The 15,439-nt window shown below is 36.9% G+C and overlaps 1 long non-coding RNA gene across 3 annotated transcripts in view; it reads left to right on the top strand.

Moving 5' to 3' along the window:
* The window catches only part of LOC144308513 (uncharacterized), a 137,492-nt gene that overhangs the window by 65,298 nt on the left and 56,755 nt on the right, over positions 1-15,439 (top strand). The gene's annotated exons all lie outside the window — the stretch shown is intronic.

Raw genomic sequence — 15,439 nt, 5'->3', positions numbered from 1 at the left:
TGCTCAGCCACTGAGCCACCCAGGCATCCCTCGAGCAATAGTTTTTAATTTAATGTCAGGTTTATCCATTTTTTTCCTTTATGTTTACCACTTTTTGTGTCCTTTGTAAAAAAATCTTTGTAATACTTAGTGGCTTCATTTTAAAATTTATATCTTTAATTCATCAAGTATTTATTTTCATGAGAGATATAGGTAGGGATCCAAATTATTTCTTTTCCAAATGCTCTTTCAGTTGTCCAAAAAATTTAAAAAATAATTCTTATTTATTTATTTAAAGATTTTATTTATTCATGAGAGACACAGAGAAAGAGAGAGGCAGAGACACTGGCAGAGGGAGAAGCAGGCTCCATGTAGGGAGCCTGATGTGGGACTCGATCCCAGGATTGCAGGATCACACCCTGGGTTAAGGTCAGGCGCTAAACTGCTGCACCACCCAGGGATCCCCCAAATAATTCATATTTTAAATGCCAGGGGTTTCTATCACAGTGACTTCACAAGTTTATGATATGAAACACTCTACTACTTAGCAGTGTTCAATAAAATATTAAAACACCAAAAGACATAGGTAAAGTGAGAAACAGATAAACATCTCTGTTGATCAGATATAGAACAGAAAAGCAAAATAGTAAGTGAAACTGAAGTCAGTGGCCCTTCCTCATTATGAGTTTAAAAAAACCAAAAGGAAAAAAAAAAAAAAAAACAAAAAAAACCCAAAAGGGCAGGGGAGACTATCTGGGGTAGTCAGTTAAGCATCCAACTCAGGTTTCAGCTCAGTTCAGGATCGCAGGGTCATAAGATCCAGCCCTACATCAAGTTTGTGCTGAGATCTCTCTTCCTTTCCCTCTGCCCCTCACACTTGTGCTCTCTCTTTTTTTCTAAAATAAATAAATAAATATTTAGAAACAAAACCAAAAAACAAATAAACCCCCCGCCCCAAAGGAGGGTTATTAGGTTCCCATGAGATAAGGAGTACTTTAAGTGCTCATTTGATTCAGGAGTGCAAATACCTCATTACCTCATGAATTCAAAGGCTATGGTAAAGGACCTCCTCATGAAAGAAGGCTGATGGAAGAAAAGTTTCTGGTTACTGTGTTGGGCTGTGACTTTCAGAAAACTTCAGGATTTGAAGGAAGATAGGTTCTCATAACTAGAATAGAACCAAGCTGCTTGTGAGCTTTGTGACAGCATCAGGGGTATCCCCTATGTCTACTTGGAACAGGAATCCTAACATGCCATTATCAGACCTCATTCTGGATTGAAGGATCAGGATTTAGATGGAGATAAACATAAAACTACCTGACTAGTGATTGGGTTGAACACTGGGCAAGAGAAAGAGGCAGGGAAAATAAACCTCAAAATAGCTCAAAATTCCAGAGAAACGAGTTTTTTTTTTTTTTTTTTTTTTTTTTTGAGAAACGAGTTTAATTATCCAAGAGAAACCAACCAAAATGACAATCAGAGTAGGAATTTACTCCAAACAATCAATTTCTTGGGAGTTTAAAGTAAAATATATTTAGATTGTTAAAGGAGATAAATAAGGAATGACTTCAATGAAAAAAAAGATGAACGAAGAAATTACTTCTAGAATGAAGTCCGCGAAGAATGCAAGAATACAGTGAAGTGATGGTAGAATGGGAGGAGGAAATAAAGCGCTGGATATAATTACTTAGGAAAGAAGTGTGAAAAAATAATGGGATGAAGAGACCTTGAAAGGAACAGAGTAAGTATTCAAAAAGGCAAACAGAGGATAGAAATGAGAAAATTGAACAACATTAAATAAAAATGAGTAATTAGTTGAAAAGAGTTTTTGGGAGAAAAAGATGTACAAAACAAAGTTATATATGTCCTAAAATATGCATAACTGTCATCTAAGAAGAAAAGAACAAAAAGAAAATAGAACAGATATTTGAAGATAAAATTGAAGAAACAGGGGATCCCTGGGTGGCTTAGTGGTTTCGCGCCTGCCTTTGGCCCAGGGTGCGATCCTGGAGTCCCGGGATCGAGTCCCACGTCGGGCTCCCAGCATGGAGCCTGCTTCTGCCTCTGCCTGTGTCTCTGCCTCTCTCTCTCTCTCTCTCTCTCTCTATGTCTACCATAAATAAATAAAAATAAATCTTAAAAAAAAATTCAAGAAACATTCCCAAAGTGAAAGTTCTGCATCTATACATATTGAAAGGGCCACACAATGCATGTTGAACAAAATTGACCCCAAATAGTCAAAACAAACTTTATCATAGTAAAGTTACTAGATTCCAAAAATAATGAATTCTTCATTCACACAAAAAGACTGTGTTACTTATAATGAAAAGAAGTATCAGGCTTACCTCAGTAACTTGGATTGTGTTCTCTGGGAAGCAGTTACTGAGATGGATTTAGGAGTGCAAGTAACACCTTTGGAAGGAAAAAGAAGCGCAATTGGGTCGAGAGAGGGATTAGTCCACAATTCTGGCCTGACTCAGTCTTTGTCAGCCCAATGAGTCACTCCAGAGCAAAGATTCCCTGTTAGAGAAGTCCTGCATTTGTCAGACATTAGCTAGGCCCTGGTACCTCCACATAGTTGAGGCCTTGCTGGGCTTGCCCCGAAAAGAATGTGCTTTCAGCTACTGCTCCCTTGCTCAATCATTCTCCAGCTTCTGCACTGAAAAATGCATGACCTTAATTCAAAAGCTGAAGCAGACCCTATTGAAACTAACAGCCGTGTTGACAACTAACCATACTGCTCAGACCTGGGCACCAAATCCTTTCATATAAGGGGATCTGAGCAGTACATCTCCAGGTCTGCCACAGTTCAACCCTCATATGATGCAGATTTCCTCTTTCATACTCAGGGTAGCAGCTCCTTTAGGACTCTGGTGGACCTCTATTCCAGAGAGTAATCTTAGAATAAGGAAATTTACAGGGTGAGCAATTTCATTCTTGCAAGTTTGTCTCAGATCACAACAGATACTCATTGTCAATCTCCATCTTCCACTTTTATTCTAAATTCCTCTCACTCTTAGCTTGTCTCAGTGACTTGCCTGATAGGGCAAGTCAGGCAAGGGTAACCCAAACTCTTTTTTCTGAGGGGTCTGGGTTTTTGCTAACCATAATATTCTCAGGCTAGGGATTGGCCTTGTCAAATCAGTGACAGTTGGGCAAGAAAATACTAAAAAATTCCCAGTTGTGTCCTGAATTTCACACATATTCCTTTCTGCCCCACGGTATTGCAGAAACCCTGTTTCTTCTGGTGCCTATGGTTTTATCCCCTGACAAGGCGGTGACTCCTCTTAGAATTTAGTAGCCCAGATTACTCATGTGGGTAGGTTTGACCTGTAGCTCAGAAATACCAGTTTAAAGGAATTCGTGCTATATCTCCTGGTGCAAGTATTCCCTCTTTGAGGACCAGGACCCTTAACTTTATAGAGACCAGAATTGTGGACCTGGGAAACACAAAATCCCCTGATAAGTCATTGGAAGTGATGTAAATGGAACCCTATCCTACTTTTACTCCTTGGTTCCTGGATGCTGTGTCCTATTGAGGAGACCAGCACCACATAGAAGTCTCTGATTCAGTGTGTATACGATGAACTGGGGATGGGTCCCCGTCCCTAAAGGGTTTTGCCTCTGAGCTGATACTTCAGCTGTACCTTCAGCAGTCTGTTTCAATGCTTTGTTAGACCAGCAACTTCTAGATGGTTTAACAGGGGGATCCCATGGGCCCATGTCTACACTCCCTTTATTATAAAGTAGCTGATGCTTTGTTATGTGGGATTTTATACCTATAGATCAGGTATTCCTTAATCCCCTGGACAGCAGTCCTGGCTGAGGCCCTGAAACAAAAATGGGGAAATTCATATCTGGAATTGGTGTCAATTCCCATGAGAAAAAACTGTTGGCCCTTCTGGGATGAAAGATACCCCCATGTAATCAACTTTGCATTCCATGACTTGTTATCATATTTAAGGTTTAGCACTGTTGTCTTTTGCTGGCAAACTGGACACTTACAGACAATGGTAGCTAAATCAGCCTTGGTTAATGGGAGTCTATGCTGCTGGGCCCATGTATACCCTATGTCTACCACCCTGATCACTGCATTCAGAAGTCTATTGGCTGCATGGCCAATGACAAAAATAGGTTAATATTAATCACCAAGTCTTTTTGTTTACTTGGTTGTTTAACATTCCTTCCATGATAGATGTTTCCTGGTAAACATAAATGTATGATATAAAGATCTTCACATTTCATGCCTTCATTCTAATAGGCCTTTCATTATACTTTTGCCCCAGATCTCCATTATCTCCAATCTTTCAACTTTTTATCTTCCATATCCCTGACCAGTAGGCTAGGCCATTTGTCACTGCCCATGAATCCATGCATATTTTGACCACAAGCCGCTTCTTCTATATAAAGGGGATGACCACTGCCTGAAGCTCTGACAGTTGGGAAGATTTTTTTATTTCCACTGTCTTTCAAGGCCACTCCTGAATGAAGCTGTAATGCAGTTGCCATCCATTTTTGGCTTAAGTCTAATCCATTCATTCCATCAAAATTTAAAATGTATTTATCTTCTTCATAAGATCTACAGAGGTATATTGTATATAGGTGTGTTATACAAAGCTCACAGATATGAACTGAAGGAGAGGCTCTTGTTAATGATGGTGAATGATAAAGCTCTCTGGTCTACATGTTCATAACAGCTACTGTGTACCCTCTGGTCCTCCTCATGATTATCCTATGTGTAATATTTCTATCTTAAAATGGGTTACTGGTAGACCTACTTAACTTTATGACCTGTGTTCAATAGTTCTGAACATAGGTCACTATGTGTCCTATGGTCAAATGTTTGATCTGTAAGGTCCCAGTGTTAACCCAGAAGCTGCTTGGTTGGTTTGTTTTAGAATTATATCCTCATCATCATTTATTAAAATTATAATTCAAATATAGTTGCCATACAGTATATTATTAGTTTCATGATGATTCAAGATTTGTATACATTATAAAAGACCACAATAAGTGTAGTTACCATCTGTCACCATACAAAGCCAGTACAGTATTACCATATTTTCTTTACCATACTTTTCATTCCTGTGACTGACTGACTTTGTAGTGGAAGTTTGTACCTCTTAATCCTCTTAACCCATTTTACCCATCCCCCAAACCCTCTCTGGCAACTACCAATTTGTTCTTTGTATTTATGAGTTTATTTTTATTTTTTGTTTGTTTTTTTAAATTCCATATATAAGAGAAATCATTGTACTTATCATTCTTTGATAAATAGCTTAAGTCCTGTAGGTCCATCTGTGTTGTTGCAAATGGCAAGATCTTATTTTTTATTTTTATGGCTGATTAATATTCCTGATTATGTGGCTGATTTGTGTGTGTATATGTTTGTGTGTATCACATTTTCAATATCCATTCATCTGTTGATGGACACATGTTGCTTCCATATTTTGGCTATAATAAACAGTACTGCAATAAACAGAGGTGCATGTATCTCTTTGAATTAGTGTTTTCATTTTCTTTGGGAAAATACCTAGAAGTGGAATTAATAGATTGCATAGTATTTATTTTTTAGTTTTTTCAGAATCCTTCATACTGTTTTCCATAGTGGCTGCACCAATTTACATTACCATCAACAATGCTTGAGGTTTCCTTTTTCTCTACATTCTTGACAATACTTTCTTTCTTTTTTTTGATACTAGCTGTTGTGAATGGGATTGTGATACCTCCATTTTTGTTCTTTCTCAAGATTGCTTTGGCCATTCAGGATCTTTCATAATTCCATACAAATTACAGGATTATTTATTCTAGATCTGGAAAAAGTACTGTTGATATATTTTTTAAAGATTTATTAATTTATTTTTAGAGAGGAGGGAGGGGCAAAGAGAGAATCTTAAGCAGTCTTTATGCTGAGCCTGGAGGCTGATGTGGGACTTGATTTCATGATCCCAAGATCCTTACCTGAGCTGAAGCCAAGAGTTGGACACAACCAACTGCACCACCCAGACGCCACCCAAAATACTATTGTTACTTTGATAAGGATTGCAGTGAATCTATATATTCTTTGTGTAATACCATATTAGTTCCATTGACCATATTAGTTCTTACAGTCTGTGAGCACAGTATATTTTTCCATTTTTTTGTGTCTTCTTCAGTTTCTTTCATTAGTGCCTTATAGTTTGCAATTCACAGGTTTTTTGCCTCCTTGGTCAAATTTATTCCTAGTTATTTTATTCTTTTTGATGTAATTCTAAGTGGGACTATTGCCTTAATTTTTCTTTCTGCTAGTTCATTAATAGTATATAGAAACACAACAGATCTATATATTAATTTTGCATCCTGCAATTTTAATAAATTACTAGGTCCAGTAGTTTTTTGGTGGAATTTTTGGGTATTTTATATATAGTTTCATGTCCTCTGCAAATAGTGACAGTTCTACTTCTTCCTTACCAATTTGGATACTCTATTTCTTCTTCTTATCTGTTCACCACAGCTCGGACATCCAGTACTATGTTACATAGAAGTGGCAAGAATAAACATCCTTGTCCTATTTCTGCTCTTAGAGGAAAAGCTTTCAGCTATTCATCATTGAGTATGATGTTAACTGTAGGTTTATATATATATGGCCTTTCATATGTTGAGGTATGTTCCCTATGTCTTCACTTTATTGAGAGTTTTTATCATGAATGGATGTTGAATTTTATCAGATTTTTTTCCATCTATTGAGATGGTCATAGGATTACTATCTTTCATTTTTTTAAATCATTGATCAGTTCGCAGATATTGAGCCATTTTTGTACCCTGGAACAAATTGCCCTTGATCATGATTTATGATCCTTTTAATGTATTGTTGTATTGACTTTGCTAATATTTTTTTGAGGACTTTTGTATTGTGTTTGTCAGCAGTATTGGGCTGTAATTTTCCTTTTTGTAGTATTTTTGGTTTGGGAATCAGGGTAATCCTGGTCTTGTAGAATGAACTTGGAAGCATTCCTTTCTCTTTAAATTTTTGGAAGAGTTTGAGAACAGCAGGTGTTAACTCTACTTGAAATGTTTGGTAAATTTTATTTATGAAACGGTCTTATGTTGAACTTTTGGGTTTTTTTGGAGTTTTTTGATTACCAGTGGAATTTCATTACTGTTATGCGGTTTGCTTAGATTTTCTATTTCTTTCTGGTTCAGTCTTGGAGGAGTGTATGTTTCCAGGAATGTATACATACCTTCTAGGTTGTCCAGTTTGTTAGCACATAAGCTTTAATAATAGTTATTACAATCCTTTGTATTATGTGATGCCAGTTGTAACTTCTCTTTCATTTTAGAATTTGAGTCCTCTCTTTTTCTCAATGAGTGTGAGTAAAAGTTTATCAGTTTTGTGTGTCTTTTCAAAGAAACAGGTATTGAAGTCATTGATTTTTTTCTGTTGTTTTTTCACTCTCCATTTATTTCCACTCTGATCTTTATTACTTCTTTACCTCTACTACCTTTGTGCTTTTTTTTTTTTTTTTTTCTAGGTGTAGGGTTAGATTGTTTATTTGGGATTTTTTATTTTTTTTATTTTTTTTTATTTCTTGAGGTGGGCCTGTATCACTATAAACTTGCCTCTTAGAACTGCTTTTGCTGCATCCTGGGAATTTTGAACCATTGTGTTTCCACTTTCTATTTGTCTCCACGTGTTTTTTTGATTTCCAGTTTGATTTATTTACATTGGCCCATTAGTTGTTTAGTAAGTAGTATGTTATTTAGCCCCTATGTTTGTGTTTTTCCATTTTTTTTCCTCCCGTAATTGATTTCCAGTTTTATACCTTGAGGTTGGAAAAGATGCTTGATAAAATTTTAGTCTTTTTAAATTTATTGAGACTTGTTTTGTGGCCTACCATGTGGTCTGCCCTGGAGAATGTTCCATGTACACTTGAAAAGTGTACATATTCTATCTACTGTTTTGGGATGGAATGTTCTGTAAATTCCTTGGTACACCTGGTCTGATGTATCATTCAAAGACACTGTTTCCCCTATTGATTTTCTTTCTTAGTGGTCTATCCATTTATGTAAGTGAGGTGTTAAAGTCCCTACTATTATTGTATTATCATCAGTTCTCTCTTTATGTCCACTAATATTTGCTTTATACATTTTAGGTGCTCCTATGTTGGGTGCATAGATGTTTTCTATTATTATATCCTCTTATTGGATTGATCTCTTTTTCATTATATAATATCCTTCTTTGTTTTTTGTTATAATCTTTGTTTTAAAGTTTTTTTGCTTTGTTTGTTTTGTTTTTTTTTTTCCACTCCATTTGAATGGAATATTTTTTTCCATGTCTTCATTTTCACTGTGGCCTTAAACTGAAGTGAATCTCCTGGAGGCAACATATAGATAGTTCTTGATTTTTTTATCCATTCATTCGCCCTGTCTCTTTTGGTTAGAGCATTTAGTTCATTTACATTTCAAATAATTTTTGTTAGGTATATGCGTATTGCCATTTTGTTCATTGTTTTCTGGGTTTTCTTGCTCCCTTCCCTTGTGATTTGATGATTTTTTTTTGCTGCTATGCTTGGATTACTTACACTTCTTGTATATCTCTCTTAAAAGCTTTTGGCTTATGGTTACCATAAAGTCCTTTATATAGTTCTATATGTATGTGTGTGTGTGTGTATATGTATGTAGTGTGTGAACATATATATTGCACTCTATTTTAAATTGATGGTTACTTAAGTTCACAAACATTCTTATAAGCACCACTCCTCTCTCCACATTTTATGTATTTGATGTTATATTTTACATCTTTTTATTTTGTGTATACCCTAATTAATTATTATAAACTAATTGATTTTACTTTTGTTTTTTAACCTTCACACTGGCTTTATAAATGATTAATTTGCTACCTTTATTATGTTTGCTTTAATCACTTAAATGTTTTCCTTTCTTAATTTTATTTTTAGTTATGGTCTCTTTGTCTAAATGAGTTCTTTTAACATTTCTCTTAAGGTCATTTTAGTGGTGATGAATTTCTTTAAGTTTCATTTGTCTGGGAAACTCTTTATCTCTCCTTCAAATCTGAATGATAACTTTGCCGGATAGAGTATTCTTGGTTTTAGAGTTTTTCCCTTTCAGCACTCTGAAGGTATCAGGTCACTCCCATCTGGCCTACAAAGTTTCTGCAGAAAAATCAGCTGACAGCCATAAGGGGTTTCTATTGTATGTAACCACCAATTATTTTTCCCTTGCTGCTGTTAAGATTATTTCTTTATTTTTTGGCAATTTTTAATTATTTTCTGTCTTGGGCTCATTGTTTTTTTGAGCTCTTCTGTGCTTCCTGGACCTGAAGATGTCTTTTTCCTTCCCCAAGTTAGGGATGTGTTCACCTGTTATTTCTTCTAACAAGTTTTCTGCCCTTTGTCTCTCTTATCTCCTTTTGAGGTTTCTATAATGTGAATATTAGTACACTTGATGTTATCCCAGAAGTCTCTTAACCTATATATTAACCCTACTTACCTATTAACCCTTCATTCTTTTTTCTTTTGGCTGTTCAGTTTGGATGGTTTTCACTACTCTATCATTCAGATCACTGATCCATTTTTCTTTATTCTCTAATTTGCTATTGATTCCCTGTAGTGTATTTTTCATTTCAGTTATTGTATTCAATTTAATTTGTTTTTTAAAAAGTATTTTCTGTTTATTTGTTGAAGTTCTCCCTGAGTTTATCCAGTCCTCTCAAGTCCTGTGAACATCTTTATGACTATCATTTCGAACTCTTTTTCAGGTAGATTGCTTATTTTGATATTTTTTAGTTCTTTTTCCGAGGTTTTGTCTTGTTCTTTTGTTTGGAATATATTCTTCTGTTGTTTGATTTTGTCTGATTCTCTGTGTTTTTTTCTTTGTATTACATAGGTTAGCTATGTTTCCTGGTCTTGGAAGCAGCAGTCTTGCATAGAGGCATTCTATGGGAGCTCAGTAGCATAATCTCCCAAGGTTGCGAGAACCATACACTCCAGGCATATCACCTCTGTGGGCTGTGTGGGTCCTCCTCTTGTGACTGGGCTGTGACTGATGATGGTGCACTGGTGGGCAGGGCTGGCCCCCAGCCCTGTTGACATCAATGACCTGCCAAGACTACTTTGGACACCCTGGTGTGCAGCACTGGCCTCTGATGTAGCTGGCTAAAAGGACCTGCTGCAACTACTGCTGATGTCCTGGTGGGTGAGGCTGGGCCCCCCACCTTTCTAGGGCAGGAATTGCTTTGGAGGGGTGTGGATTTTGGCTGGGGATGCCTGCCAATTGTGCTGAGATGGGAACTGTTTTTGGAGGGATGCTAGTCCTGACCAAAGCTATGTGCTAGGTGTGGTTGGGCAGGAACCACTTTGGAGGGGTGGCTGCCAGAGAGGGCAAGCTGGGTGAGATGCATTTGCATAGAAATGTGAGAGAAGGGTGAAAGTGCTAGCAAGCTAGGTATATGTCAGAACTGGCTCCCTTCAGAATCTGGTTAGCTAGACTAAAAGATGGGGGGAAAGTGCTGGCCAGCATTTCTATTCCTAGAGAAAGTTCCTACAGATTTCTGGCTCTCAGGCACATGCTCTAGAATTAGTAAATAAATCTCCTTTAGGAATAACCCAGGTGATTTTCAAACTGCTGCCTTTGGACTGGGCCTTAGCATGATATAGCACCCTGGTGCTTTGAGAGTATAGTCTCAGTTTCCTATAGCCCTCCTGCTTTCCCAGAGTTAAGCCCTGCTGATTTTCTTTTCTTTCTTTTTTTTTAAGATTTTTATTTTTATTTACTCATGAGAGACACACACACACAGAGAGAGGCAGAGACACAGGCAGAGGGAGAAGCAGGCTCCACGCAGGGAGCCCAACGTGGGACTCGATCCTAGGTCTCTAGGATCACGCCGTGGGCTGCAGGCGGCGCTGAACCGCTGCGCCACCGGGGCTGCCCAGCCCTGCTGATTTTCAAAGCCAGATGTTACAGGGGCTCATCTTCCCAGTACAGATCGCCAGGGTTGGGTGTGCCTGATGTGGGGCTTGATCCCCTCACTCAGGACTTCCACACGTGGGACATTCTTCCTGTTTGTGGGTCACCAGTGACAGAAGTTTGGTTCCCAACTTCACTTTCTTGTCCTTCTCTATGTGGCTTTTTCTTTCTGTCTTTACCTATGGAAGAGCTGTTTTGTTAGTTTTCAGGTTGTTTCTGTGGTGGAAAGTAAATTACTGAAAACTTCTTGGCTTGGTACATTTTTGAAGGGGAATGGTAGCTCTTTGGTAGTTAAAGAATGTTTTTTCTATGGTACTTAATCTGTTAAAGTTTGTTCTCTCCTGTGGAGGCACATTTTTATGATTTGTATTTTCCTAAAATACCATTCATTTCAATAATATTCTCAATACATAGAATTAAATAGTAATCTGTTATAATTTTATATTTACTCATTTCTTTCAGTTTTATTGAGGTATAATTGATATACAGCATGAATAAGTTTAAGGTGCACAGTGTATTGACCAGACTTAGATATATTACAAAATGTTATTTCCTCATTTTTATTTTTTATATTTATATTTTCTGCCTTTTTCTTTTCTTTCCTTTTTTTTTTTTTTGTTAAGATTTTATTTATTCATTCATGAGAACACAGAAAGAGAGAGGAGCAGCGACACAGGCAGAGGGAGAAGCAGGCTCCATGCAGGAAGCCCGATGTGGGACTTGATTGTGGGTCTCCAGGATCACGCCTTGGGCTGAAGGCGGCACTAAACCACTGGGCCACCGGGGCTGCCCATGATTAACATTTTTTTTAATGTTCCAAGGTTTTTAAAAAGATGATACATTATGTACACTGTATTTAAATATAATACGTATATTAGTTACATATTGAACATAATATTACTGATTGTTAGATCTTTAGTATGTATGTATTAGTTATCACTTGCTGTATAACCAATTACCACTGAATTTAACAGCATTAAATGACATTTATTATTTCATAGCTTCTGTGGATCAGGAATCCAGACGTGGTATATTTGGGTTCTTGTTTTGCACAAGGTGGCAATTAAGGTGTCAGCCAGGATTGAAGTTATCTTAAGGTTCAACTAGGGGAAGATTTGCTTCCAATTTACTTACCTGGCTCTCAGCAGGCCTCAAGTTCTCATGGCCTATTGGCTACAGATACCATCTCCTTGTCACATATGTCTCTCCACTGGGCAACTTACAACATGGTAGTTGATGTCCTTCTGAGTAAGTGAGGGAGAAAGCAAGAGAGTGATCAAGATGGAAGCTAGAGTCCTTTTGTAACTTAATCTCAGAAATGACATCTCATTACTTTGCCACAATCTTTTGGTTAGAATAGCATCAGTAGGGACAGTCTGTACTCAAAGAAAGGATTGTACAAAGGTATAAACACAAGCAGGAAGCATTTGGGACCATTTTAGAGGCTATTTATTATAGTTTTCTTTATGTCTTCGAAAACTCATGTGCCTGGCATATGCAAAATATACTCATCTCCCCTCCAAGATTCCCCAGAGTCTCACCCAGTTTATAGTATCAACTCACAATTCAGAACCTCATCATCTAAAATCACATCCAATTGTAAATGAGGGTCCTCAGGTATAGTTTCTTCTTTACAGCTCTTGGCTGTTCTTCTCAATCTGTAAAACTCTTCTCTTACCCACACAAATGTAAAAGTGAGGAAGGCATAGGATAACCAGTATAGACACTTTTGTTCAAAAAGGGAGCTCATGGGGGACACAGAAGGGTCCCTGGTCCATTGCAATTCTGAAATCCAGTTGGACCAATGTTATAAGTTCCCTTATACATTCTCAAGACCTAGGAATGCTTCTTCATAGCTTTGGGTCAGCTCTCTGGGCCCCTGGTTTTACCCTCAGAGTCATCCTTTCTTTTTAAAGAAAAGTATTACATTACAGTCTAAAAGTTGTTTCAGCCTGCTTTTTCTGCCAGTAGAATTTGGGGGGGGGGGGTCTCTTGGTTTTAAAAACATGTTTTTTTGTTTTTTTTTTTTACTGAACTTTTCATTTGGTCCCTTTCAGTTGAAGCTGACAGAGTTCTTGCTGAAAAAAATTTTGAAAAAAAAGTATGGGTTCCCTGTGAATTTCATTAGGGTCCACTCCATTATATAAAAGTCACAACCAGAAAACTCTTCTAGATAAGTCCTTCTTTATCTTAGGCTCCTAGATGTCAGTAGGATAAAGCTCTTGAGCTTCTTAGAGACCCTATTGTTTGAGAGGATCTGTGAGGCACACCCTTAATCTTTTAAAAAGGCCCTTTGTGTGACTCTGCATAGTGCTTTGAAGGTAGCACCTTTTATCTTTCATAGTCTAACAAGTTTTAGTCATACCCTTGGTGTCACCTTTAGACCAGGGTTCCCTTGGTAGTGCTACTGTATGAACTTTTCTTAGAAGTTATTTCTTAATGTTAGCATCTTTTAAATCTGAAGAGGCTGCAAATTTTCAAAATCATCAGGTTCTGAATGCCTTAAATTTTTTTAAATTGTAAAATACACTTAATAAAATACCATATAGACTGGGTGACTTAAACAGTAAAGATTATCTTCTCATAGTTTTGGAGGCTGGAAATCCAAGATCAGGGTGCATTCATAGTTGGCTTCTGGTGAGAGCTACCTTCCTGGCTTGCAGACTCCTGCCTCCTTACTGTGTCCTCACAGGGCAGAGAAGGAGCTCTGATGTCTCTTCCTTTTTTTTTTTAAGGGTGCCAATTCTAACTGATCAGGGCTCCATTCTTATGACCTCATTTAACCTTAAATACTTCCTTAAAGGCCCTGTTTACAATAAAATCATATGGACAATTAGGGCTCCAACATTTGAATGGAGGAGAAGTGACACAGTTAAGTCCGTGGTGAACATATATCTGGAGTTTTATTTTTGGGCTCTTTATTCTATTCCATTGGTCTATATGTCTGTCTTTATGCCAGTACTACACTGTTCTATAGTAGCTTTGTAGTAAATTTTGAAATGCTAAGTGTGAGTCCTCCAACTTTATTAGACTTTTTCAAGTTATTTTTGGCTATTCTGGGCCCAATGAAATTCCATATTCTAGGATTTTCCATAATTGTAGGGTGGATTTTTAAAATTTATGCAAAAAGTCCTTGGTATTTTGATAGGGATTGCATTAAATATGAAGATTGTTTTGGGTAGTTCCAACACCTTCACAGTGTCTGATCCATGAGCATGGGATATCTTTCCATTTATTTATGTCTTCTTCAATTTCTGTTTTTTCTAGAGATAGTTGACATATAACACCATGTAAGTTTAAAGTATACGATGATGTGTGTATGTTGTGAAATGATAACCACAATAAAGCGGTAACACACCCATCATCCCACATGGTTACCATTTTGAGTGTGTATATATATGTGTGTGTGTAACAAGAATTTTTAAGATGTACTCTCTTAGCAACTTTTAAGTATGTAATACAGTATTGTGAATTATAGTCACCATCCTGTACTTAATCCTCAGGACTTACTGATCTTATAACTGGAAGTTTGTGCCCTTCATCCATTTCCCCTGCTCCTGGCAACCACCAGTCTGCTCTGTGTTTCTAGGAGTTTGGTTTTTTTAGATTCCACGTAAAAGTGAGATCATAACAGTATTTTCTCTTTCTAACTTGTTTCACTTAGCATAATGTCCTCAAAGTTCCTCTATATTGTTGCATGCCAGGATTTTCTTATTTTCAATGAATCAATAAATGAATAGTATGTGTGTATATACTCATATACATGCCACATTTTCTTTATTGCTTCATCTGTCTATGGACACTTAGGTTGTTTCCATATCTTGTCTACTGTAAATAATGCCACAGTGCATGTATCTCTTCAAGATAGTAATTTCGTTTCCTTCAGATAAATACCCAGAAATAGGATTGCAGGATCATATGGCAGTTCTATTTTTCATTTTTTGAGGAAACTCCCTACTAAGTTTTTCATAGTAGCTGTACCAAATTACATTCCCAGCAGTGCATGAGGATTCCCTTTTCTCTACAGCCTTGCCAACATTTCTTATCTCTTATCTTTTTTATACGGTGATATTTCACTGTGATTTTGATTTGCACTTCTCTGATGGTGAGTGATGTTGAGCATCTTTACAGGTTTCTGTTGACCATTTGTATATCTGCTTTGGAAAAATATCCATTCAGTTTCTTTGCCCATTTATAAATCAGATACACAGTTTGCAAATATTGTCACCATTCAGTGGATTTCCTTTTCATTTTGTTGGCTTTATTTATTTATTTATTTATTTATTTATTTATTTATTGTGCAGAGGTTTTTTAGTTTGATGCAATCCCACTTGTTTATTTGTGCTTTTGTTGCTTATGTTTTTTGTGTTATTTCCATAAAATGATTGCCAAGACCAATGTCAAGGATCTTTTTTCCCCCTATGTGTTCTTCTTAGAGTTTTGTGTATTTTTTGGAATAGTTTGAGGAGAAGAGGTATTCACTCTTCTTTAAATT

Source organism: Canis aureus, chromosome 3 (assembly GCF_053574225.1).
Source record: "Canis aureus isolate CA01 chromosome 3, VMU_Caureus_v.1.0, whole genome shotgun sequence".
In the NCBI taxonomy this organism is placed as follows: domain Eukaryota; kingdom Metazoa; phylum Chordata; class Mammalia; order Carnivora; family Canidae; genus Canis; species Canis aureus.
This window is presented reverse-complemented; position numbering and strand designations above follow the sequence as displayed.